Raw genomic sequence first — 26,592 nt, forward strand, 5'->3', positions numbered from 1 at the left:
TAGCTGATATGCATATGCAGATATTTTCAATTTCAGTTGTTAAGCAAATTAAAAGACACTACTTATTCCATTTTATTTTATTGTATTTATTCTATTTTATTTTAATTTGCATTTGCTATTTGGTCAATAAATATAAAATTAGATATTTATAAGACCATAAAGATAAAGCTCTAGCACAGGACATATTTTCTGTAGAAGAAAATAGTAAATAATTTAGACTATATAAAACATAATAGATAAATATATAAATAAATATCATACACACACACACACACACACACACACACACACACAGTCTTTGTCATAACTACTGTGAAAGGAGACAGAAACCCAGAAACAATATGTAAACCGGTGAGTGTTGCTCTTTTCCAAAATACCTTTATTTAGGGGCGCCTGGGTGGCTCAGTGGGTTAAGCCGCTGCCTTCGGCTCAGGTCATGATCTCGGGGTCCTGGGATCGAGTCCCGCGTCGGGCTCTCTGCTCAGCGGCAAGCCTGCTTCCCTCTCTCTCTCTCTGCCTGCCTCTCTGTCTACTTGTGATCTCTGTCAAATAAATAAATAAAATCTTAAAAAAAAAAAAAAAACCTTTATTTACACCAAGTGGTGGCTGACCACATATGGCCCAGAAACCATAGTTTACTGACACTCTCACAAAAGAAACATATGCAGATTTAAATTGTTAGGTCCTTTCTGAAGACAAATTAGTCAAGTACCAAAAAATTTATTTGCTTCTTTTACATACTTAAATTCCAATTTTAAGTTTTTCTCTCAAGGGAAAAAAAATCAGAGCAAATAATTATAATATATCTATATAATTATAATTATGTATATATAATTAATTTGTGTTGAGTACATAAATGTATAGAGTGAAATTCTATACAGTTAAATGTATATTTATACAAATCAATACTTATTGGTTTGGAAATAGAGTCAACATATATTAAAAGAAAAAATACTGTTGCATGGATTATAATGATTCTATTTTGTGAAAGTATGTGTGTACATGCTATGCATTATTGTATACCTGAACTTTCATCGGAGCAAATCTAGAAATATATGCTTTTAATTTTTAACAGAATTCTTATTTGTTGGTATGATTTCAAATAATTAAATGTTTTAAAGATTGCATTTCCTGTATTACTTATTTTTCTACAGTGAATCTATAAAGCAATGCTTAAAATGAAGTATTAAAAATCTGTATTGGCACATTTTCTTTAATAATTAAGAACAAAATCTGTTCTTAATATACTAATTTTAAGTTTCTAGTTAATTAAACTTTTATGAATACTCACTACATCTTTACAAGAAAGTACTTATCAACTACATTAAATAAAGTGCATAGCACATTACTTCAAATCAGTTAATTAAATATTCAAATGCATGTCTGAAGTTGAAACATGACTGATTAGAGACAATCAATTTTTAAAGTCTTTTGAAAAATCCTAATGGTTGATTCTTTGTAAAATTGACCTGGATCACTAAGTTATGCACTTTTAATTATAGCAACAAACATATTCTGCTACGTATTATTTTGTGCAATCATTCATTAATTTCCCCTACTATCTTTCAAATGTCATTTGAACTGCTACATAAGCTTCAGAGTCTAAATCATTTTAATTGCTAAATTTCCTTCTCAGGACTACTTAAAAATAAAAAGGCAATTCAGGCAATTAATCTGCCAGTGAAAAAACAACATAGATAAAAGCCTTGATTAGCTAGAAGCCACCTTATCAGACACTTCAGTTAACTATAATTTGGGGACCACATCAACTTAAGGAGAAAAAGAAAGGGCAAATTTTAGATTTAGAAACACAGTAAACAAAATCTCCCAAAACAAAGCTTTGGAAAAACAATCTGCTTCTTTGCCCTTAAAAGCATAGCTTATCATTTAAACCCTTTTAATTCCTTTTCCCAAGATGGAGGAAGATTTGACCTTAAACTGTCCTTCCAGTTCTAATTTAAGTTGTATTTCCACCTCTTGATTTTGATCCTTTGCCATTCCATGATTGAACTTTGAACCATGCCACATATAACATAGCAATGTTCCTTTTATTATTTTCTCCTTTTTCAGTTGTCAACATAAATAAAGAGATAAACTAAGGCAAGTTTGAATTACCAGAAATTGAGTTTATTTGGGAGTAATGGAGAAATTGCAATTGGAGAAACAAATGGCACAGCAAACTATAGATGAGCCTGTTGGGAGATTGGGTGGGATGTGATTATCATGGGTAAGGAGTGCAAAGAGGGAGGAAGTCCAGCCAGAATCCAAGCAGTTCTCATTGGCTTGAGAATGGGAAAGAATTCTTGGCCATGTTCATTGGTCAGGAGATAGGCCTTAAACTTCTATAAATGAGACATCTACAGGAAATCAGTCTTTCAATTAAGTTCCTTTCTTCTGAGGGCACCTGAGTGGGATTTTCTGTCTCTCATTCTCAGGTGACATTTTAGATTAATGTCCTTTCACACACTTAAGTTCTTTAACCATATAACATATACTCATCTCTTACACCTGAAGAAAGTGTTCACTTCAAAATCAAAGTTCTCAAACTATTCAACTGCACATGTCTTCCTTACTATATTGCTCTATGTTATTACTATTCTTTATCCTGAAATCTGTCTTCTCCAACCATTATCCTAAAATCTTTCATAGGTCCTATGTGACCTCTCAAAAGCCAAAGTCAATGCAAAAACATAGGTTCTTTATTAAGAAAAACTAAATTTCTCCAGCAATATTTATACAAGCTCAGGCAAACTGTTTAACCTCTTTCAATCTTAGTTTCACATCTGTAAGAATTACTATAACTCTCATAGCTTTTTTGTAGACAAGTTTGAAAAATTAAATGAGAAAAATGAATGTGACATAGCTACTGAAAAATTTTACATTTTTAGAGCAGGTATGGAATAAATAGTAAATATTGTTTTAAACTGTGTTAGGTTTATAAACACCAATCAATGACTTTATCATCACTAAACACATACACCATTTTAACCCATTCTTCTCATCTATGCATTTTATTATCAAATTATGTCAAACCAGTCTTGCAGTAATTATTGAATCCTTTGGGCTCCCCAATGGAAAATCAATATCACTACACAACCTTTCAAAAACTGCCTGTCAGTTTTGTATCACTTTCCCAAATCTTTAGCACCACACAGACATCTGTTACATGTTTCTAGGCAATTATCCCAGATCTCCACCTCAAAAACTGCCCCATTAAATGGGCTGCTCTTAGTTTCTTGATTATGATGTCATTCTTTTCCATTCTTGTCCATGCCCCCTGGACTCCATTCATTCTCTGTTGCATTCTCTCTCATTTCTAAATGCAGATTTAAATAAGTGGACACAATTTTTTGGATCAATGTTTTTCTGCCTTTTCATGAGTTCCTAAATGTAAAAGGTTTAACAAGCTGCTTAGTGACACTTAACATTTATGTGATGAGATTCTATGCCTGAAGTAATATAGGAATGAGAAGAACATCTCCCTCATAACTGATTTCTGTGTTACCCTGAAACAATTCTGATACTGTGTTCCTTCTGAAGAAATTTTATTATCCACCAGGAAGATTACAGAAAATTATTAACTTCTCTTGAGTGATCTTAGCCTATAATTCTGGTGTAATAGATGGATCTTGATGAAATACAAAATAAGCAGGAGAATTGAAATGCACATGGGATGGGCCAGAGGAGAAATAAAATCACACTGCCTAGGACTTTGAAATTAATCTATTACCTGTAGAGAGACCAAGAGTGATTTTATGAATAGCAAAATAATAGAGAAATAGTATGACTAAGGAAATAATTCTAACTATATGATACAAAATTTTTCTGGAATAGAGAGAGACAGGAGACTAGGTGTAAGATTATTGGTTTAAGGCATTTATTCTGAGATCTCTCCAAGAACTTTCTGTAGGCTAATCTACATACCTCACTCACTTTACTGAAAACCCTCAAGTTCTCACCTTTGCTCTTAAGGTGAAGACAGATTTTAACACTACACACATGCCATTTCCTTTTAATTCCCACTCATTCATTCTACTCTGGCATTCTCTTTTCCTATGTTGTCTCTATCCACAAATTCTTTCTGTCTCTTATTGCTTAGAATGCTCTTTTTTGATCCCCTCCCCCACTGCCCTAATCCTTACCTTACTGAACTCCTCCTATTCCTTCAAACACACAAAAGGCTACTCTAACCTCTAATCAGGTCAAAACCCCCAATGAAGTCTCAAAGCATCATCTCTGCTCTCCTTCACATGCTTGCTACAGAAACAATTTACATTCATTTGTGTGGTTATTCGATCAATGTTTTTCTCTCTCAATTTCATTGCTATGTCCACTAGAACGGGGATTGTGTCTGTTTTCACTCCAATGTTTTTCTGCATGTTTAGAAATCAGGGTTGCCAGATTTAACAAACAATATTACAGGATGCCCGGTTAAATGTGGATTTCAGATAAACAATCTTGGCTTTTTGTTTTGTTTCAGTATAAATATGCACATGGCATACTTATATCAAAAATATTATTAAAATCATTTATCTGAAATTAATTTTAACTGCATGTCTTGCATTATATCTGGCAAACGTACTGGAAATGGAAATGGATCATATTTTATAATATATTTTGGGTGTCTGAATGCGTTCTGGATAAATTTGTAGGGCAATTGACATGCCAATGTTTGCCTGGCTATAGCTTTAATTTTCCTTTTCACATGGTTTCTTGAAGTGCGGCCATCAGTGATAACTGATAGCCTCAGTTTCCTCACAGCCTTTGGCTTTATACAGAGTTTCAGAAGCCTGAATCTCTTGAAATTTTTGTGTTTTCCAGTGGCTGTCCTCCTTGGAGAGGGCATATGCTCTCTATCTAATTCTTTCAACCATTGACAATTATCTTCCACCAGGCTGTCTTATGTAATAGACATTATATACAAAATATATGGCCTATACCCATTTCAAAGGATACTGAATCCTTATGACAAAAAAAAAACCCATGAAAGTAGGAGAGGAGATCTGTAAATTAAAAAAATATAAAATTAAATAACTAAAAGTGTTTTGGTTTTATTATTAAATTCAGCATAGATAAGATTGGCATTACATTTGAAAACAATGTGTATGAAAGAGAGTTGCAGACACACCATGGTCCACCATAAATTTTAAAGCACATGTAAGATATAAAGTGATGGGGTACCTGGGTGGCTCAGCGGGTTAAGTCTCTGACTTCAGCTCAGGTCATGATCTCAGGGTCCTGGGATCGAGCCCCACATCAGGGAGCCTGCTTCTTCCTCTCTCTCTGCCTGCCTCTCTGCTTACTTGTGATCTCTCTCTCTGTCAAATAAATAAATAAAATCTTAAAAAAAAAGATATAAAATGATCATTACAATTTTTAAGTAAAATTTAAATTTAACATGGGATATATATGTATTTCATTTGTTTGTGCTGTAGAATGCTGTCTTAAAAAGCCAGAGGGCCTTAAAGAAGTAAAATTTGTGTCTACAGTTCTAAGTTTGAGAACTTTCATAAGATTATTAGAAAATAAAGCTCAAATAAAATACTTAGCAGTAAGAGTTATGAGCTGCAGCTACTAGAGCAGTCTTTGACTGATACCTTAAAGCAAACAATACTTTTATATTATCCTGATATAAAATCTTCCACTGAATTCTAGTTTCTCTACCTGGGTCTCTATTGTCTCTTGCTCCTGAGCGAATATGTCAATGGCTTGGCCTAATATCCTAGTTTTACACAATAGGTCAATTGTTTGTTTTTGCCTATTTTTCCTACTGGGTCAAGAAATATTGTTACTAAAACTTGTCCCATACTGAAATATTTATACCATGCTGAATATCTACGTATGAATTCTACTAATTCACAGACACATGGTAGACAGTCAGGTATTTAGTCAATGAATAAAGAATATATTTTAATATCAAATCCAGTCAACATTGATTTATATGTTCTATTATTTTACATTGGTTCTTGGAAACCGACAACATGACTATAATTACTACCTATCATCCGTTGTGTACCCTCTGGATATTATGTTCTCTCTGCCAATGTGGGTTTCCCCCAAGAAAACAGCTGTAGATGGGTCAGCCACCTTGGTGTTTGCTCCACACCTCTAAGTAGATTAGGTTCCAGATCTCTTCCATCTAAGCTGAAATGGGTCATGCCTGGCTGTGTCTCAAGATATGTCACATTCCATGAAACTACTCTCCTGAAGACATTTTAAAATTATCTTTTCAGAGTCAACATAAGATAGCAGATGGATAATCTGCCTGAAGGCAGCTGAGGTCATATATCATTAGGCATCAGGGAAATTCTATATGTAACCAAACATCTGCATTTGCAAAATAGAGCGGAAAGCTTTCCAAAAAAATTCTCAAAGCCTAATTTCTTGCCAATTTAACATCTGAAAAATGTAGAAAAGGTAATCATGAAAACAGAGTCAGTGAATTTTTGAGCTGAAAGGGCCCTTAGAGATCAGGTTTTCCAACTCAATAATTTCACAGATGGAAAAACAGAGCCAAGAGAAGTTAAACATTCCACCTAAGTTCACATAACCAGATACTGACAAAAGTGGGACTGAAGTGCAAGTCTTTGGCCAGTGCTTTATCATCAGGCTGGCACCCTCACTCTATTCAATCTATTAAATACTGTGCACATTATACGTTGTCGACATTAAGGCTGCACTCTAAATATAATACCAACGTTCCCAATCAATTTTAACAAAGTCTCTGTAATCATATTGGAAAAATGACAGTCAAAATTATCTTTCATAGATGCCCAGACAATGCTTTCTCCTGAAGGAAATAATATCAATTAGAATAACAAGATCTTTATAAAATGAACATTTCCATTTGCAGAATTGAATATTTAGAACTTCCCAGAAATGCATTGGCATGATTTCGCATATTTGTGTATTTTCTTTGCAGATTTTAAGAATATCCTAAATATTGAGGAAATGTGAAAAGGGGATTCATTTGTATCATCCCTGGGCACTAGGGTAGAACCTTTTTAAATGCCAAAAACTATGAAGAACTTTTGATAGATAGAGGTTAGATGAAACTTTAAACAGATTGATATATTATCTTCCTGTAATAGTATGTCTCAATGGGAAAGCAGTGGAGAAAATGGACCACTGGGGATTCGGTAAAATGAGGCAAAGGTTGACCAATGGATTGGTAAATTTGATTCAAGGTTTTTGGAGTTTTCTTTTGTTTTGTTTTGTTTTTGTTCCAGTGGTTTTTAGTATAGGTGTTCCAGTGTGAGGACATTTATTATTATTATTTTAAGATTTTATTTATTCATATGACAGACAGAGATCACAAGTAGGCAGAGAGGCAGGCAGAGAGAGAGAGGAAGGAAAGCAGGCTCCCCGCTGAGCAGAGAGCCAATGTGGGGCTCGATCCCAGGACCCTGAGATCATGACCTGAGATGAAAGCAGAGGCTTTAACCCACTGAGCCACCCAGGTACACCTGAGGACATTTATTATTGATTGAAAGGTGCAATTAACATTTATATTAAAGATATTAGAAATCTGTCAATACGATACTAACAATAATCCTAGATAACAAAAATCTGTCCCACACTCTGCATCTTTCACAGTTGGAGTATCTCACTGATAATTTATATAGGTAAAACTGACTTAGTAATAGCTGAGATTAGAACTTTAACTTCATCTTACACATAAATACAAAGTATTATTGAATAGGTTTAGCCCTTAATGTATTTTTACAGTAAGGTTATTACTGTGTACATCAAGAAAAGATGATACCTCTCAGGGAGGAGAATAAGTCGTTCCTCATTTTGGAAACTATTTCTTGTGATATTTCAATAGCCCATGCCACATAATTATTTCAATCGAAGCATCTGACTGCTTCTACTGGTACAATCATCTTTAAGTTCCTATGTATTAAAATATGTCATTATAAATTACTTTCCTTTAATTTCACCTTATATTACATGTAGGGCATAATACCAGTTTTTTGAAATGTATATAGTTACAATTCTGAATTTAATTCAGTATAGTCAAGGGGAACCATAGAATATTTTATTAAAAGTGGAGCATTGCGTGTTACCAGGTGTGAGCCCCTGCTTCTGTTACTGTTCTAGAGAACGGAAAGACAAAGATTAGGAGCCCAAAAGAGGCAAAGAATAAAATGTGTCTTCTGTGGTGTTGACAGCAACAGCAGGAGATATTGCTGTAGATCAGCCACCAGTGGCTCAAATGCAAACAGAAGCCAAATAGGTAGTGGGTGGGTGGGGAGGGTGGGGGAGGCTTTGGCAAGTAGAAGATAGGAATGCTGCCCTCTCTCATGGAGGTAACCAACCATCTCTAGCTGACTGTTGCTCCAAACTGTAATAATTCATTTTGGCAAAGATGTTGATGTACCACCAAAATACCACTTCAGGGAGGTCTTGGTGGCCTAGTTCTATAAGCAGTTTTCAGCTGTCAGACCCAGCAAGGATTGTCTCAGTTGCAGATGGCTGTCTCCCCAATATAACCTCATATCAGGCAGTACAAATCAAATGCCTGTTTGAGACAGAGCATAAATATGGAACTGCCTTGAGCAGTTGTAGCTCTTGGGTGCCTCCCATGGGGTCATTGTGTATGCCTCTCTGAAAAACTTGCCTTGGTTTCTCCTTTTCATAATCATTGATCCTAAGGGCACTTCCTAATCAACATCCCACCCATTAAACTTCACAGAGAACCAAACTTAAAATGTTCATTGTTAGTATCTCATGATAATTTCAAAGAGAAATTTGCAATGTGAATTGTTATGTGAACTCTCCTGATTTTTAACCGTAGCCAGCTAATTTAATATCCTTCAGTGTATCTGTAGGCTACATTTAGATCTCAATGACAAGATCACAAATCAAAATTTGGCCAAGACAATTGTCCCAAATAAAACCCCTTTGACTGTTGAATGGGTCCCCGCTTAGACCGCAAATGAATTTTATGATCACCTTCTCTCAGACCATCAGTTTGCCATTTCTGCTTGAAAGAAAGGACTTCCTGAGGCAGCAGATTTCTGCCAGGCTCAATTAGGTGAAGTTTGTTAAGTCAAAGAATGTGCTACTGATTGTCACAAGGCACCTACAGTATATTTGTTCTTATATTGTGGTTGGCAGTCTGATGAAGTTAGGTAGAGCAGGAAAAGCCATTTCAGTGTCAGAAATGACAGCTAACAAAAGTCTGGTGTAATGTTTTGCCAAAACCACTTTCTCAACAAAAGGGAAAAAGAAAAAACATTTCTTCTAGGATTAATCATGCTCTTGGCCTCTTCTCAAGTCTGTTCAGTCAACTGTAAATCATTTAACTAACCTAGTGACAAATTTTCTGTTTTGACATTTTAGATGAAGTGTCTAATAGTTTTGTTTTTTTTTAAAGATTTTATTTATTTATTCGACACAGAGAGAGAGATCACAAGTAGGCAGAGAGAGAGGGGGAAGCAGGTTCCCTGTTGAGCAGAGAGTCCCATGCGGGGCTCGATCCCAGGACTGAGACCATGACCTGAGCCAAAGGCAGAGGCTCAACCCACTGAGTCACCCAGGCGCCCCTAATAGTCTTTTTTAAGTGTCCAGGAAACATACAAAAATGGTTACATAGCAGACCTCAGAATAGATATTGATAAACAAAAAATGAAAAGATCCAGGAAAACACATTCCTATAAAATAAATATTACAGACATTTTCATAAAACTGTACACAAATAAAAACAAGTTACTTGGTAATTAATCAATCAGTCAATTAACACAAATAAAAGCCAACCTACTAATGAATTCTTGAATCAGAGAATAAGTAAAACTGCAGAGACACAAAATAATGGTGTTAAGAGATTTCCATATCACAAAGTATGCATTGCAGCCCAAGTAGAAGTCAAAGCCAAATCCATAACATTAAGGTCATTTATTTATTTTTAATAAAAATAAATGAAAGATCTAAAAATTAAGAACAAGAAAAATAATGGCAATGTATTCCTTTTAAAAATATATAATTTATAAGCTCGAGTTGCTTCTTTGTATAAATAAAAATAAAAATACTTATTTAATACTGTGAATAGGAGTTATATATTGTATATGTGTGTGTATTTGTATGTATATGTTGAAGGATGTGACATGTGACTAATCATATGTGCTAATTACACTGTAAGAAGAACTGGGGCACTGGTAAAGATTTATGAAGAATGGAGTGTGAAAGTAAGCCTGATACAGAATTATGAAAAACAGGATATCAAGATAATCTCAGTGTAACTAGGTAACACAAACTAAATATCTGTTATTTTACTAAGACTACTATGATGTGTGACAACTGTAGCTTTCACATAAATAGAGCTAATAAATGGCACACCTGGGTGGCTCAACTAGTTGCCTGCCTTTGGCTCAGTTCATGATCCCAGCGTCCTGGGGTGGAGTCCCATGTGGGGTTCCCAACTGAGCAGGGAGCCTGCTTCTTACTCTCCCGCTGCTGCTTCCCCCCTCATGCTCACTCTCTCTGTCAAATAAATAAATAAAATTTTTAAATAAATAAATGAATAAAGTGAACTTTAAAAAAATCCCCCATAGTTTTGTAGCTCCTTACTGGCTACATGCATTAATTCAGGGTAGTTTTTGTAAATGAGCTAAATTCTATGTTAGCTAATGATATGATACAGTATATACTTTTTTCCTTGTTGTTTATTTTTTAAATCTTTCAAAAATTTCTTTTACTTTTTTTGTTATGTTAGTCATCATACAGTACATCATTAGTTTTTGATGTAGTGTTCCATGATTCATTGTTTGCATATAACATTCAGAGCTCCATGCAATCCATACCCTCTTTAATACCCATCACCAGGCTCACCCGTCTCCCGCCCCCCCTTCTAAAACCCTCAGTTTGTTTCCCGGAGTCCATAGTCTCTCATGGTTTTGGATCATCATAACTATGTAAACCTGTTGGCTCAATATCTTTTTTATTTATAAATTATCCTTTTATTTTGTGTCAGTTTAGTAGTTTTTTCTACTTTTATTGTCAATTTTAGTAATTCGTCCCAAGTAATATTATCCAATTCAAAACAATTCAGTTAGTGAATTATACATATACATAATATATATGTATATATACATAATATATATGTATATATACATAATACTACCAGTGATGTTTATTCTTTCTCTTTCTTGCTCTCATTGGGGAAAAAAGAAATGAAGACTGAAAAGAAATAAGCCAATTCATAAATGTAGAGTTAGCTAATCTGCAAATTATTAGCTATGTAGCTAATAAGAGCTCAATAGGTATTTGCTATTACTAGGAAGAGAATTAACATGATTCATATCAATATGTCAAAGAAGAAAAGCCATATTATTATTTTTACAGATGCCAAAATGTGGGTTTATAACAATTGACAGTCTCAATGAAGACATTTAGTAATAGCTAACATGTCCTGAGTGAGCACCAAGCGTCTGCCAGATACCAGGCAAAGTTTTAAGTGTATTGTTTCATTCAATTCTCAAGACAGGTCTGGTTGGTACTAAAGCACTCTTTACAGACAAGAGGACTAACACTTAAAGAGGCTAATCCATCCACATATTTGCAGTCAGGTATGAAGTAATCTACTGGACTGAGGAACAATGGGATAAGTAGAAATAGAGTAGGAGACACAGATTGCTTTTTTGGTACTTTTAAATTATTGGATATTTTAAATCAAATTTATGAGTTACTTATACATACACGTGTATGTATATACATATGTATATTTATATAAAGTAGGGTCTGCATTACTGATGTAAAAACTATATACAAATATAAAATATTTTTAGATCTAATATAAATTGGATATAAATTATACTATATGTAAAAATTTTTAAAGAAAATTGTTAAAAATGCTTATGATGTATTAGAAGGAATATGTAGTATTATCTCATTTAAATCATTTTCATAAAATTATATATCTAAACCATGTGGTGGTAATCATGTTCAGGAGGTCATAAATATTTATATAGTTTATTTTATTTTACAATTTAATTGTATTCCACAGTTGTCTTCCATAAACCTAAGCACTATTAATGCATAAAAGTGTTTAGATAAAAATATCTAATGTCCAAAATTAATGGTTTTCTATAAACCATAACATTTATTTATGTTCTCTTTAACATGTTCATATTGCAAACATGTACTGGTTCAGAGTTTACTGAAATTATAGCCTATATAATTAGATGTCAGTTCTGGTAATCTTTTAGTGTTCAAAGATAATTAGCTCAAACTATATCCTGTGTGTCTTTGGAAGCTTTGCATCCTTTCAAATATCTGCTAGGAATTTTAGAGTTCCCTTACTACAACCGGTTATTTCTGAGGCAGATTTGTGACTTCTCCCACCTTCTAGTAATTTCTCATGTCCTTCTTCTTATAATTATTTCCTTATTTGCAACCTTTATGTAAAAAGAAAAAATGGTCCTTTTTCCCCCAATTCCCAAAGGTATTACTTACAACAATACTGAAAACTGTACTTCATCACAGCCCTGCATATAATACAAAATTAAATTTAGACATATTTGGACCTTACATTTCTTGAAAGTCAATGGACTGTCTTTTCTTTTCCATCAGGGGATTTGAAGTTGTCCTCTGTCGATCTGGCTCCAGCCTCCCGTTCTATGGCTGAGCTCCCTCTACTTTCTTCAGACTCCTCTTTCTTTTCTAGTTTGCACATACCTAACCTCTAAACTTTTATTCATTTTCCCTCAGAGAAGTTTATTCTTTGATTTATTTGAGTGCTACCCCAAGAACAATCTTTTCAATTAAGATGTCTCGCAAAGTGTTTTGTTAACCAAAGACCTCTCCCTCCCAAGGGGAAATATGAGACCACCTCTTAGGTTTTTATCTTCCTACAACATTTACATTAAAACAGCCTAATAAATAAATAGCGATTTCTAGCAGTCACAATCTTGTCTCACAACACTTATATCATGTGGTCATGTCAAGTTCTCAGTACTGGTGCTTTAAGATGATCTGTTTATCTCTTACTCAGTCACTCATACTTCACACTCAGGCAGGCCTGCTCCCACCAGACGTTGGCAAGACATGGTCTCTAGCCACATTTCTGTTCATACAAGTATTAAATGAGACAGGTGGACTGTAAGGTTTCTAAAGATATTTCTAATTTAAATAACAGAGGTGTACTTTTGCATGTATCTGGTACGCAAGGGAAAAAGGAAAATAATTTACCTAACTAGTACATTTATGTCATTTGCTAATTAAATTTTCTTTATGATTTGAAATATGAATTCTCAAGCCCATAAAATGCAGTGCTAATTATATTTTAAGAAGTATCCAGTTATTTCCTTCCTGGGTTTTAATAAAAACAAGCTTTTAATTTTCAGTAGCATCTTTATAAGACACTTTTATTTGTAGAAGTAACAGTACTTCAAGAATAATGTTTTTTTTTCTTTGCACCAAGCCTTGTGAATGTAAAATCTAATCTACAGCTCTAAGTTGGGATTTCTCTAGGGAGAGCTGGGACGATGGTGTCATTTCACTAAACTGTGCGTCTCAGTGAAATTTTAGAGAAGAGTTACAGTCGTTTAAATCACACTAAGGTAGAAGAGTAAAGAGAAAGTAAAGATAATTATTTAATGTTTTTTCCCCAAGTTTTTATTTATTTATATAGTTAACACACAATATAAAATTAGTTTCAGGTGTCGATTTAGTGATTCATCCCTTAAATACAACACCTGGTGCTCATCACAAGTGTTCTCCTGACTCCTCATCACCCTTTTATTTATTTATTTATTTTTTTGATTTTATTTATTTGACAGAGATCACAAGTAGGCAGAGAGGCAGCAGAGAGAGAGGAGGAAGCAGGCTCTCTGCGAAACAAAGAGCCCGATGCGGGGCTCGATCCCAGAACCCCGGGATCATGACCGCGGCTGAAGGCAGAGGCTTTAACCCACTGAGCCACCCAGGTGCCCCCTCTCTCTTTTTAATGTTTTTAAAAGAAAGACGCTCTATGGAGCCTTTTGTGGAATTGAATTAAGACTTTAAAAAATCACAAACAGCAAACTATATATTTCCAGCATATTATTTTTGTTTAATATCAACATCTGTCCACAATAAAATGAGAAAAGAGAAAGAGTAAAAGGAGGATTAAGACAAACAAGACAATGTATTGAAAAAAATTACTTTGAAATGGTAAAGATAAGGAAAAAATAACTGAACAGCAAAAAGATACAGTATTTTATTTTATTTATTTATTTATTTATTTATTTTTAAAGATTTTATTTATTTATTTATTTGACAGCAAGAGAGAGAGAGATCACAAGCAGGCAGAGAGGCAGGCAGAGAGAAAGAGAGAGGGAAGCAGGCTCCCTGCCGAGCAGAGAGCCCAATGTGGGACTCGATCCCAGGACCCTGGGATCATGACCTGAGCTGAAGGCAGCAGCTTAACCCACTGAGCCACCCAGGCGCCCAAAGGTACAGTATTTTATAAGATTTTCCCTACTACTTACCCTTGTCATATACCTATTCAATTAAATAAGTGTTCATTCTACTTCCCTGAAATATCATATTTTAGGTGTTCAAATCTGATCATACCCCATCTCTTTAGAACAGAACTTCATTTTCATATCCCCATGCTGTATTGCTTAAACAGGCTTTGCATTGCATGTCAAATCTCTTAGACACATAGTTTTCCTGCTCTGACATATCCTCACCTTTTGTCTCTTTTTGAAGGGAATTCCTTTCAAATACAATTTACTTCCACTTTATAATAAAAACTCTGACTTCATTTTTTATGTTTGGCTGCTATCAGCTTTCAAATCCCAACACTCCCGTTTGCTCTTATGCTCTACATTTGGGTAAGCTTATAAGAAAGGCCAGGTGCTCCTCTCCCTGGGAGCCAGAAGTTCATACCACTCAAGCCCCAGCCCATATGTGGGAACCTCCAACCCACCTACCTCTTATTCACACACAACACAAAAATTTCCTGCACTCTGTCAAGCCATTGTGTGTGTGTGTGTGTGTGTGTGTTTAGCACATCAGTCTCAAAATCCAAACTTAATTTTGGATGAGGTGCTGGTCCTGTTTCTGTTTTGGTTCAGCACATCTCCACTGTTTAGATAAGACCTCACTCTGCCCATGGGATGAAACAAGTAAAAGGGTTTCTTAGCTACTAATTTATCCAGGTTGGTGGTTATGTTAGAAGAGTCTTATTTTATAACCAAGAACATAGATAATAAGAGAGAATTATTTATTCCATAAAGTCCCTCTATTTTATTTTTTTAATCAGTGGGCATAACAAAAAAAAAAAAAAAAAAATCAAAGACTGCCAGCATTGTGTCTATACTCTTAGCATAACAATTTTTTTCCCATTTTCTGATTCAGTTCTAGGAATACTGTTCCATTATTTAACTTTTGTCCCCAGATATACTTGAAATAGGTTAGACAGACATACTTGCTATACAAATCCAAAGTCATATTCTTTTCAAGAGCCAAATTTTCCCTATTTCTGTTCTTGCCTTAATTGTTTTTCCCAGGTATAGGGTTTATTATGACCCACTAGGGGTTATATAATTATTCACATGACCCTATAAAATTAATCTTAATTCAATCTCAAAACTGTACACCATAGTTCACCATAATTTTTTCCTGTTATTAAATCCCTAGAAAGAAGTTAAAGAAACTGGTGCCTGGGTGGCTGAGTGGGTTAAGCCTCTGCTTTTGGCTCCAGTCATGCTCTTAGGGTCCTTGGATCAAGCCCCACGTCAGGCTCTCTGCTCGGCGGGGAGCCTGCTTCCCCCCTCTCTCTGCCTGTTTCTCTGCCTACTTGTGACCTCTCTCTGTCAAATAAATAAATAAAATCTTTAAAAAAATAAAAAAAAATAAGTTAAAGAAAATAAGTAACACTCCTTTAGAAATTAGAAAACAATGGAATCATCCTTGTTTTATATTAGAGACATCATCTGAACAAGATCATAACACAATCCAAAGTAAAGCTGTCTTTTCTTATGTCCATTTCAGACCTCAAAACACAAGTACAAATACAAAAAAATATTCAAGAGAAAATTAGAGGTTAAAACTATGACAAGCCAACATGTGGATAAAATAATTCTACAAAACTTAGAACCTGATGCTCATCCCCTAGGGTAACATTATGTCAACATGTCATACAGTTACTCTGACAGAGTAACCCGAGGGAGGTTGAACAATGTCTGTGTCTTAGGTAATGTCTTGGTTCAGAGAGCTCAAAGGACCTATGCCCTATCAGGTTAATCTGAACACTTAATCTTTAGAATAAGTAGATTTGCTTTCATTTTAAACCTAGTTCTTTCTAAATATTAAACTAAAATAATCACCAGTTCCCTAAATTTGCCTTTCACTGATCCCTACAAGTACAAAATATAGGAGGCATATGACATCAAAGGCTCCCAAACTTCCTGTAAAATTGTCTCACCTAAGATGCTTTCAATTTTTCTAAAATCATATTGATGCAACTTAACAGATACTGATGCCATTTTAACCCTAATGTGGTGGTAAGACTAAACACTATGGCCTTGAGAGTTGTTACCATAGCACCCATCAGTTTAATTTTTTTTTTTAAGATTTTATTTATTTATTTGACAGAGAGAAATCACAAGCAGGCAGAGAGGCAAGCAGAGAGAGAGGCAGGGAAGCAGGCTCCCCACCCATCAGTTTAATTTTTTGATATATTATTAGGAAACTTTCCATGAAACTACCTGCTTTCTCCATAATGAGGTTCTGTGTTTTCCATTATGCAAACAAATGGACTGTTTGGTCAATCTGAATTTCTTTTCAGTCTTTTCATAGTCTTATGAATAAATTTGCTCTTTCTGTAATTTCCAGAAGTCAGCAATCTACATGGAGTTAACATATTTTAATTGGCCATTTCAGTTATTCTCACTGCTTAGATCACTAACGCTATAAGTTTAAAGACTTGGTGTCCTCTTATCATATTCCTCTCCTGATTCCAGTGCTTCTGTAGATCCTTCGGGTTTGTTGTGACCCACAGTAGGCTTGTGTTTTGCAAATAACAATGTTAACTCTGGCAAACTTTCTTAATAGCATCCTTATTTTATCCCTAGTCAGAATGTGTACACTATAGCCCTTTTATTCATTGTGTTTTCCTATCATGGGATGAGTCAGTACCTAGATACAGCATTTTAATGTTTCCAGTATTACTAGGAGATTCTCTCCCTTTGTGATTGCATGGCAGCTGTGGCCCTGGGTAGACTCTATCTATGAGAACAGAATGCGATACTGCAAATCAGCATGCATTTTATAGTGCAATTCTAACATAAAGGACCTATATTTTTTGCTGAGAAAAACACCTTTTACTACTATCCCCATAAAACAAAATTAGGATAGTTTCTTATTAAACAAGTGTCAGTGATAAGGAGTGTCAGGCTATTGAATTCTTCCTTCTATTTTGAGAGTTAGAGTTGATTTGATTGCACTAATTTGACTAGTCAAGTTTATATCTTATAACAAGCTTTTCCAAATCAGGCTAGAAGGAAACTGGCATAGGAAAAAAAAATAACTATGCCTTTATCATGGACTAGTTTGACTTGTTGGGCACTTGTGAAAACCAGGTTTAAGATATTGCCAAGATTAAGACCTCAGAATAACCAAATGATTCTAAAAGTATTCTAATCTCCACAGGACTTTTGGATATCTTGGTGTTACTTATACTTTATTCTAAGAATGGCCATAAAACTTCTTTAGAGGTCACATAGGTCATTAGTATCCAGTTACAGGCAGTTTTTTTATGGTTTCTCAGGCACTTGGACTATAGAAATCTCAGTATTTTCAAACCATTAAAAAATTCTTCTTCTAAAGACTCGTCTATACTTAGCCATACTTAGAAGGTAAATATTCAAAACATACAGGTTATTTAAAAATATTTTTTATTTTAACAAGTTATTTTAAATGACACCCAAATGTTTTAATGGTAAAATAAAATAGAATCATTCTACCAATGCATTTTTTAAAAATTGTTTTTCTAAATATAGTGCCATATTACTTTATAAAGAGTGAAATATAAACTTCACCACTTGTTATTTTAGTGATCTATTGCACGTTGACTGTTTCCACCATCTCATTTTATTTCCATGATAATCCTAAATATAGATGCTGCTAATACTTTTTTCTTGCAGCTTTAGTCAATTTATATTTTAATAATATGTTCAAATTTGAATAGTTTTTCCATATTATGAGATTCAAGATTATGAGTCTTATTTACTGTTTGAAAGTAAACTGTTGAATGTGAAGGGAGAATATTTTTTAAGGAAACACTTAGAAGGAAGAATTTTAAGGAAATCTTCAAAAAGTAAGAATACCATCATAGAATGTCAAATACCTAAAATAAATTGCATTTTCACCACTGACTAAAATGAGACGTAACTAAATTTGGACGTATTTTACTTTTTCCAAGAGGAATTATATGTATGGTTCCATGCTGGAGGAGTGGTCCAAAAATCTCTGATTCTACTATACATTACATGGTATACAACATACTACAGGAAGAAAGCTAAAAAAATTTGTCAACCCAGTATGAATCTTTGAACCAACCTAGGAAAAGCCTATATCTATTCTAGTGTGAACATGGCCCAACTTCTCTAAAAATGAGATGACTTATCTATTGCTTCCATAGACTGTATCACTCTCCAATGGTTAATCAGGAACCCCTCTGTTTATCAGCAGCAGCAGCATCACCAAAAATGTTACTATTTTAATCTTGACTTCTGCCCTGAAATAAAGGCTAGAAATTGGACTGACTTCAGGACTAAGATAGCAAGTATAAATTATGTGATAACTTATGGAATATCTTTCTTTTTTAATCTATATGTCTCTAGGATTTCTCTTATAAGATAAAGGAAGATTATGTGGAAGCAGACATTTTTTGAATGAAAAATTAAGAAGAATCTCTATATAAAATTCTGTTACATGAAACATTTGTTGCTTCTTAAGTTTATTCATCATGCCATGAATATTAGTAAAAGCTAACAGTAAATTGTGAAAATATTCTCTATGGAAAGTTTAAAAGTGACAAAAATACTTTTTTTTGTGGAATAAAAAAGAAAAATTCATGTACACAAAAGTAATGTAACACATCTCATTGAAGGTGTTCTTCTCTGTAGAATTTCATGCATGACCTTTAGCAAAAACAGGACTATAACCCTGCTTATACTTTGACTTTATTTCATAGCATCAAAATTTTTTACAATATTAAAATTATGTGCTAGATATGAAAAGTCCAAATATATAGATATAGATATACATATGGATATTATATATAAATATAAAATTATGTGTAGAGTCGTACTGCTTATCTTAAAGTTTAGACTTTCAGGAATGACAGATGCAGTATTTTCAAAGAAGTGAGTCATGATGCATTTATTATGAATATAAAAATTGTGTGGAGGATCACTTTAGTTTTGAAAGGCTCACTTATGCTTTAGATAAAGGCATTTTCATATAGCTCTATGAATTTAAACATTTTAATGCAAAAAACAATGTCATATACCAAAATATGAAGTGCTGTTCTTCTTTAAGTCACTTGAAATAAATTATGACTTTGTATCTCATATTGGTATAGAAAACATCTTCTAATCTTATTGATTGATTTTATGAATAAATAATATATACATCAGTAAGCTCATTTAAAATGAAGCCAGGGGGCTTTGTAAAATCCCAGTAACTATTGCAAAAAAAAACTAGAAACCATTCCAAAAAAAAAAAAGTAGAACTGATCATACCTGTGAAGTTAAAGCATCATAATATTAGGATTATATCTGTACCCCATGAAATACCATGAACAGTTATTTTAAATATAGACACTAAAATTACTGATTAATGCTGATTGTTTGTATGTAATTCACCTAAGGATTTTGTTTTTGTCTTCATCTTGCCATCTGGTTATTCAAAGCTCTCACAAATGAGAATATGCAGAGAGACACAGGATACAAACTAGCTGGGGGTATAAAACTCAGTGGTACAAGATTTATTGACACAGCTGTTTAATTTATTTTAATGTTTTTCTTTCCTGGTTTTTGCAAAGCTGGAGGCAGATGTATTATTCAGGAAACATGATGTGGTAGTTTTTAAGGATGGCATTGAAATCTCAGACATTCTTCCCATTGAGGAGTAAAGTCTATGTCGCCTTTCCTTAATTCTGGCAGGCAGGTGATGGTCTTGTATAATAAATTTTGAGAAAATAACACTGAATAACTTCCTAGGCTTAATCATCGTAGACCATGCAACTTCCTCCTGAGTCTCTTGGAATGGTTGTTCACCAGAAACTCTGCTTGGGATGCTCAGTAGGTAGGAAGTACAACTATCTTAAGCCAGCCATGCTGAAGGCACCAATAAAATAAACATTGCAGCTGACAGCCTATGCTGAGCTCCAGCTGACAACCAACAATTGACAAGTATGTAATTTGAGTCTCTTGGATGACATCAGCAGGAGAGACCCCAAGGAAGAATTGCCCAGCCAAACAATTCCCGAATTCTTGTTCCACAGAATTGTGAGCAAAATAAAATTATTGTTTTAAGTCACAGAGATTTGGCATTGTTACATAGCAATGATAATCAGATCACCTGGGTACCAACCCTGCATCCTTTACCCTGTTGAGGCTATATCCACATTTAAGCTGAATTTGATTTAGGAACCAATGTAAACTTTTCAGTAAAAGAAATATATATGTTGCATGTGTAAATTCACCCTGAATTGAGAAAAATACCCACATTACCAAAAAGATGTATTATAGCAAGAATTCAACTTTTCAGGCCATCTCTCCCTCAGCTTGCACCTGTGGTTATATGAGAGGTCTTGTTTGACCAGCTGAAAGAGCAGGGAAAAGCCTGCATTTGGTTTACAGATGGCTCACTTGGTATTTGGATGCAAACTGAGAAGCAATAATGGCTGCATTACAACCACATTTGTGGTGGCCTTGAAAGACAATGAGTGCATAAGAGGGAGACAATGACTATCAGCCAAAGCCTCTGAGAACAGCTGCAGGAAGAAGACTGCAGGGCACCCATGCCCTACCTCCACTCTGGTCAGTTTCTTTTGCCTCAGTTCAGTTGTCTTCCAAACCTGTGTGAAGGAATAGATCTGCTTGACTCAAAGGATGGATTTTGATGACAATGAGAATGTGCTTTGCGATCTGTGACTGCGGGGAATGTAACTGATCAAGGACTCTGAAGACTCGCTGTGAAATTTGTTGCTTTACTTCCCATACTTCCCACAGGCTGCTCCCAGCCAATGACTAAGTGTGGCAATGTATGAAGGCAAGTGGTGAGGGACTTGTCTGAGAGGCAATTTGTATCAAATTCACTGATAACCGGGGCGCCTGGGTGGCTCAGTGGGTTAAAGCCTCTGCCTTCTGCTCAGGTCGTGATCCCAGAGTCCTGTGATGGAGCCCCACATCAGGCTCTCTGCTCAGCGGGGAGCCTGCTTCCTCCTCTCTCTCTCTCTCTGCCTGCCTCTCCCCCTACTTGAGATCTCTATCAAATAAATAAATAAGTAAATAAATAAATAAAGAATTCACTGATAACCTTACCGAACCGTCCTTGGAACTGTTCTGCAATCTTGTACTCTTCACAAATGATCCTGAAAGTCTCATAAAATCTTCATGGAGTAGATAATAGTATTATCATTTACTTTTAAGGACAAGAGAAGCTTGATGATGTTAGGATCATTTTTTAAGGTCCCATGGTTGGAAGAGTTACAGATGGAATTTCCAACCAGGAAGTCTGATTAGTATAGTCTGTTTAATACAAATTAGCTAAAATAACATTTCCCCAACATGATTTTATTGAATCTTGTGTCATTTTCTTTTAAGTACCAAGAAAGTTAGAGTTTGGGCTCTGGGAAGAAATTCAAACCTTTTTATGCCAGTGTTTAATGCAAACAAGATGCATATTAAAAGTAACTTAAGTATTTTATCAGTAGTTCAACAGATGAATTCTAGTATATGCTGTTACCAGACTTTTATACAGGCTACTCTCTCATGAAGTAAGCAATAATAAATATTTTAGAAAGAAGATGTTCAGAAGACATGTGTAAAGCATCTTGATTTTTGGATTGCACATTTTAATTTGTACATTTAATTTGCAAAATTTAATCAGCATCAAGCAAACCAAAAAAATCAATCAATTTTCAGGGATTCAATGCTTACAAATTTCAGAATTTGTTTTGAGATCATGCTGGCATGGCCACAAGAGGCTAATTAGGCACACATGATGGGCATTCTCGGGAGTATGACCACATTTCTTTCTATGTATGTAGCCATAGTGAGTATGCAGTAACATTGTACAGTGCCTTTCCTGGAACAATGTGTCTTAAAATTAGCTAATAAGTGATAGTTTAAGCAAATCATTTTTGAGAGGCTCTCAAAATGATTTTAGTAAACTAATAAATATTCTTTGTTTCTTTGTATTTTTTTAATTTATATAACTTTCCAAGAGTCCAGACTCAGAGGTTATACTAACAACATCTTTCTAGGGATATAAAAAATTATACTTTGAGATGAAGAATAAGATGTATTTATACAAGTTTGGCATGTCAGCCGGTAGCAAGGAGAATGAAGGCTTCAAGAGGAATTATTTTAAATTAAACTAATTGAAGGTTTTATTTTAATTAGTGCTCTGAGAAGATTGTTGAAGGAAATTAAAATTCAGGTTTTTTGGTTTTTTTGTTTTTTTAATGAGAAATGGCTTAGGGCAAATAGTTTCATTTTTAACAACTAAACCTTAAGTGAATCATAGGGAGTGGAACACTTTTTTGTGAGTGACCACCATTAAATAGGAAAGTTTCTTCAATATGCTTTCAAAATTGATACTTTCTCCCTTGTGCATTTATAGGTGTACTAACTTTCTTCTTAAATACTTAATACATATGTCAGTTATAGGTAATCTGATATTTTTTTCTAATCCTCAAATCATTTCTTTTAAATGGGAAACATTTCTTTCATAAGACAGTAAAGTATACAGATAAAAATATACAGTGGCAATTCAAAAATACTAAAGATATGTTTCTTCAGCTTTTTTAAGCTTTTTAATACCAATAGTTCATCAAACAATAATATGAATTGTGATCTCAAATGAAAACAAAAGTAATCTTCGATTCTATTGTATTTGAAAGTCATGGGATGTCTTTACTAATTTGAATATCTAAAATTTAAAAAATAAGTTCAAAAATTTCATAATACATCTTCAAATAGCATACATATAATTAAATGACTAAAATGATTAAACTTATTGGATTTAAGATATAAATAGTATTATTATCATGATTCCAAAATTATTGCTGCTGTAAATTTGGTACTGAGCTTCTTTCAGACAGATGGAATGACAAATGATAATCAGACACTTGATTCTTATTGCCTACTAGGAGAAAACATCAAGATCACAAAAGAAGAGATGCTTTTACCTTAATGCTTGAGAATACATTGTCAGGGACTTCCTTCTGGAATTCTGAAACGTAGAGAAATATCTTCAAATATCTGTTCAAGGGCAGACTTTGGAAGCAATCCTAAATATAAGTTGGGACATCACACTGGAATCAATTTCAACGTGTGCAATGTTGCAAGGAGAGTCATGAATAAAATCTACAATAGAATTAGACTTTGTGTCTTTCAAACTGCAAAAATTGTTTCTCTCTTAACCAGAATTTACATTATATTTTAGAAGCCTAATAATTTTTGAATCATTAAAAATTATCCCTATATGTTATAATACAAATATGCATATGAAATTCAGGAACCTAACTGAAACATTTGGAAAATACCCCAGAAACAGTTATAAGTAAAAATTGAAGACATTAATTTGTCCTAACATTAATATGAATGGGATTTTTGGAGAATTCGACCAGAATATCCTTTTCTGAAAAGACTAGGTAAACAATTTTAATTGTTTGAAAAATGAATGAAAATCAGCATTGAAAAATCAGCATTATGGGACAGCAAACAACTTTGATTCTGGTTCAGCTCATATAATATATATATATATAATATATTACATTATCTTGGAATAAAACATGATATATATATATATGTGTGTGTGTATATATATGTGTATGTATGTGTGTGTGTGTATATATATATGTGTATATATATATATATATATATATATATATATATATATACACATATTTTACATTTTCCTGAATGAAGAGCATGATCCTCATTTTTAGGAAACGTGGTAGGTTTTGAAGTTTTATGGAGCTTAAAAGAGGGAGATGCAAAGTATGACCACCAAAGTTTGGAGGCTAACTACATGCATACACATGTATAGATATTTGTAGGTATGTACATTCATTTTCCTGCCTTTTGCCTTTATAGTCTCTTGTTGAACACTAAGAATGCATTCCTTTTTTTTTTTATCATAAGGGATCTCACACACAATATTTCTGAATATTATCTCTATCGCTTACCCTGTTACATACAAAAAACTTTTGGCAACATTTTGCTCAAAAATTAACTTTAGCTTTTGAGGAAACTTTTAATCTGTGAGGCCTGAGGCAGTATGTGTCATTTCTCAGCACAGTAGCTTATCCTAGACATTTTTAATTTAGGGTTGTAGATATTTTCTTTTTTAATTTTGGAAAGGTGCTCATATTCTATGGAGTTGGGAAAAGAAATTGAATGAAAAGACATTTATTCTGACACATTTACTTGCATCTCATAATTATTTTGTAATTGGGCAATTTTGTCTATATTGAAAATCAAGGCTTATATATGGCAAAGGATACCTTAAAACTAAATTAAAAGACAAATGATAAACCAAGATAAAATATTTGTCATAAAAAGGGGAAATGTTAAAATTCCTTATATACCAAGAAATTATAAAATACAATTTAAAAAATACACACAGGTAATTCTCAGAAAAGGCAATGCAAATGAATATTCATTAGTCTTTTCCATAGACCACTGTTCTGGAGTGCTTACTCTTTAGTAGATCCTATTCTAGGTGCTGTGAAAGCAGTGGTTTGTAAATAAAAAGAGCAGGAGAGAAAGTTCTTGGCTTCCTGGAGCACTTATAGTCTAGCAGCGAGGAGGTGGGGAACTGAAAAGAAAGAAAGAAAGAATTGAATGTGTAGTGTTCTAGCTGTTGAGAGTGTCTTGAAGTAAAATTAAGAAGGGTGATAGGAACAGAGAGGGCAGAGGCAGGGAACATTGTTATTTTATAGAGCGACCAGATAAGGCCATATTTATGAGGTGAAACTAATCAGGGTCCTGAGATAAGTGAAGAGGTGAACGATGTGGCTATCTGGCAGAAAGCAGAAGGAACAAGACACACAAAGGTCCCAATTTGTGACTTTGATTGCTTGTCCTATGTGGCAGAAGAATGAGCATAAGGAGTAGAAATTGTAGGGATGTCAGAAGATCTGAGCTAGCCTCAGATCTTTGAGGGTTTTGCTTACCATTGTCAGGCTTTGCTCTTGACTGTCCTTGAAATGAAAAACCACTGGAGGGTTCTGAGCAAAGTCATCATACAGGTGACATTAAGATACATGGAATTATTTGAATAACCCGAAAGTGTGAATATAGTAAAGAGGTCTGAGGTCACGGCACTCCAAAGTTTAGAACTTAGTGAGCGAATGTACTAACAAAGGAGATTAAGAGAGAAAGAGAATAGAAATAATGTGGGAAAGACACAGTTATCCCAAAATGCCAAGCAATAAAGATGTTTTAGGAGAGGAATAGTTAAAGTATTTCCAGTCATTTTGATGGTTTAAAGTAAGATGAAACCTGCAAATGAAGTATGTGATTCAATAGTGTGGCCATAATTGATGGTTTTCCCAAGAGCTGCTTGAATGGAATATGACAGGAAGAGCCCTTGGGGTCAGGAGGTGTTAAAGAACACATAGGAGAGGATCACAGTGAGTGAAGAGAGATTACTGTTTCAGGAGTCTGCTGTAAAAAGAACCAGAGAAATGAAAAGATAGCTAAAGGAGATGGGGGTCAAGAGAAGGATTTTCTTAAGGAAAAATTTTGTTCTTGAATACAGATATTTCCATAGCTCTGATAGACAGCAAATAGAAAGGCAAAAAATGATGATGCAGTAGTTAGAGGAGAAAACTGTTGGATCAGTATTAGGAAGGCAAAAAGATATCGCTAATCTACAAGTGGGTTAACCTTAGGAGCAAAGGCAATCCATTTATAGTATATTCTTTAGGGTGCCTAGGGAAACAGATAACATACTCAAGATGCAGTAATTCAAGGAGGTTGTATTCATATAGGTGTGAATATAGGGAAAAAATAAACTAATCGTTAACAACCCTGAACCCAAAGTGACAAAATAAAGGGGAATACAGAGAATGCTTCTGAGGCAGCTACTTAATGGAGATGTGATCTGTTTATCAATGGATAAACCGTGGTAAATACGTACACCTCTGGCCTCTTTTATTGCTTTGAAAATTCATGCATTTGTTGTATTTCAAGTTTTTCTCAACCCTGTCTACACATTGGAATCATCTGGAAAAGAACTTAACAATATTTATGGCTTGGGTGCCACCCCCAGAGATTCTGATGTAATAGATCTGGGTCTTGTCAGTCAAGTGTCAAACATCTAAAGAAGTTTAGAGCTGGAAGAACATCTGTAACATTT

This window comes from Meles meles, chromosome 9 (genome assembly GCF_922984935.1).
Source record: "Meles meles chromosome 9, mMelMel3.1 paternal haplotype, whole genome shotgun sequence".
Taxonomy (NCBI): Eukaryota; Metazoa; Chordata; class Mammalia; order Carnivora; family Mustelidae; genus Meles; species Meles meles.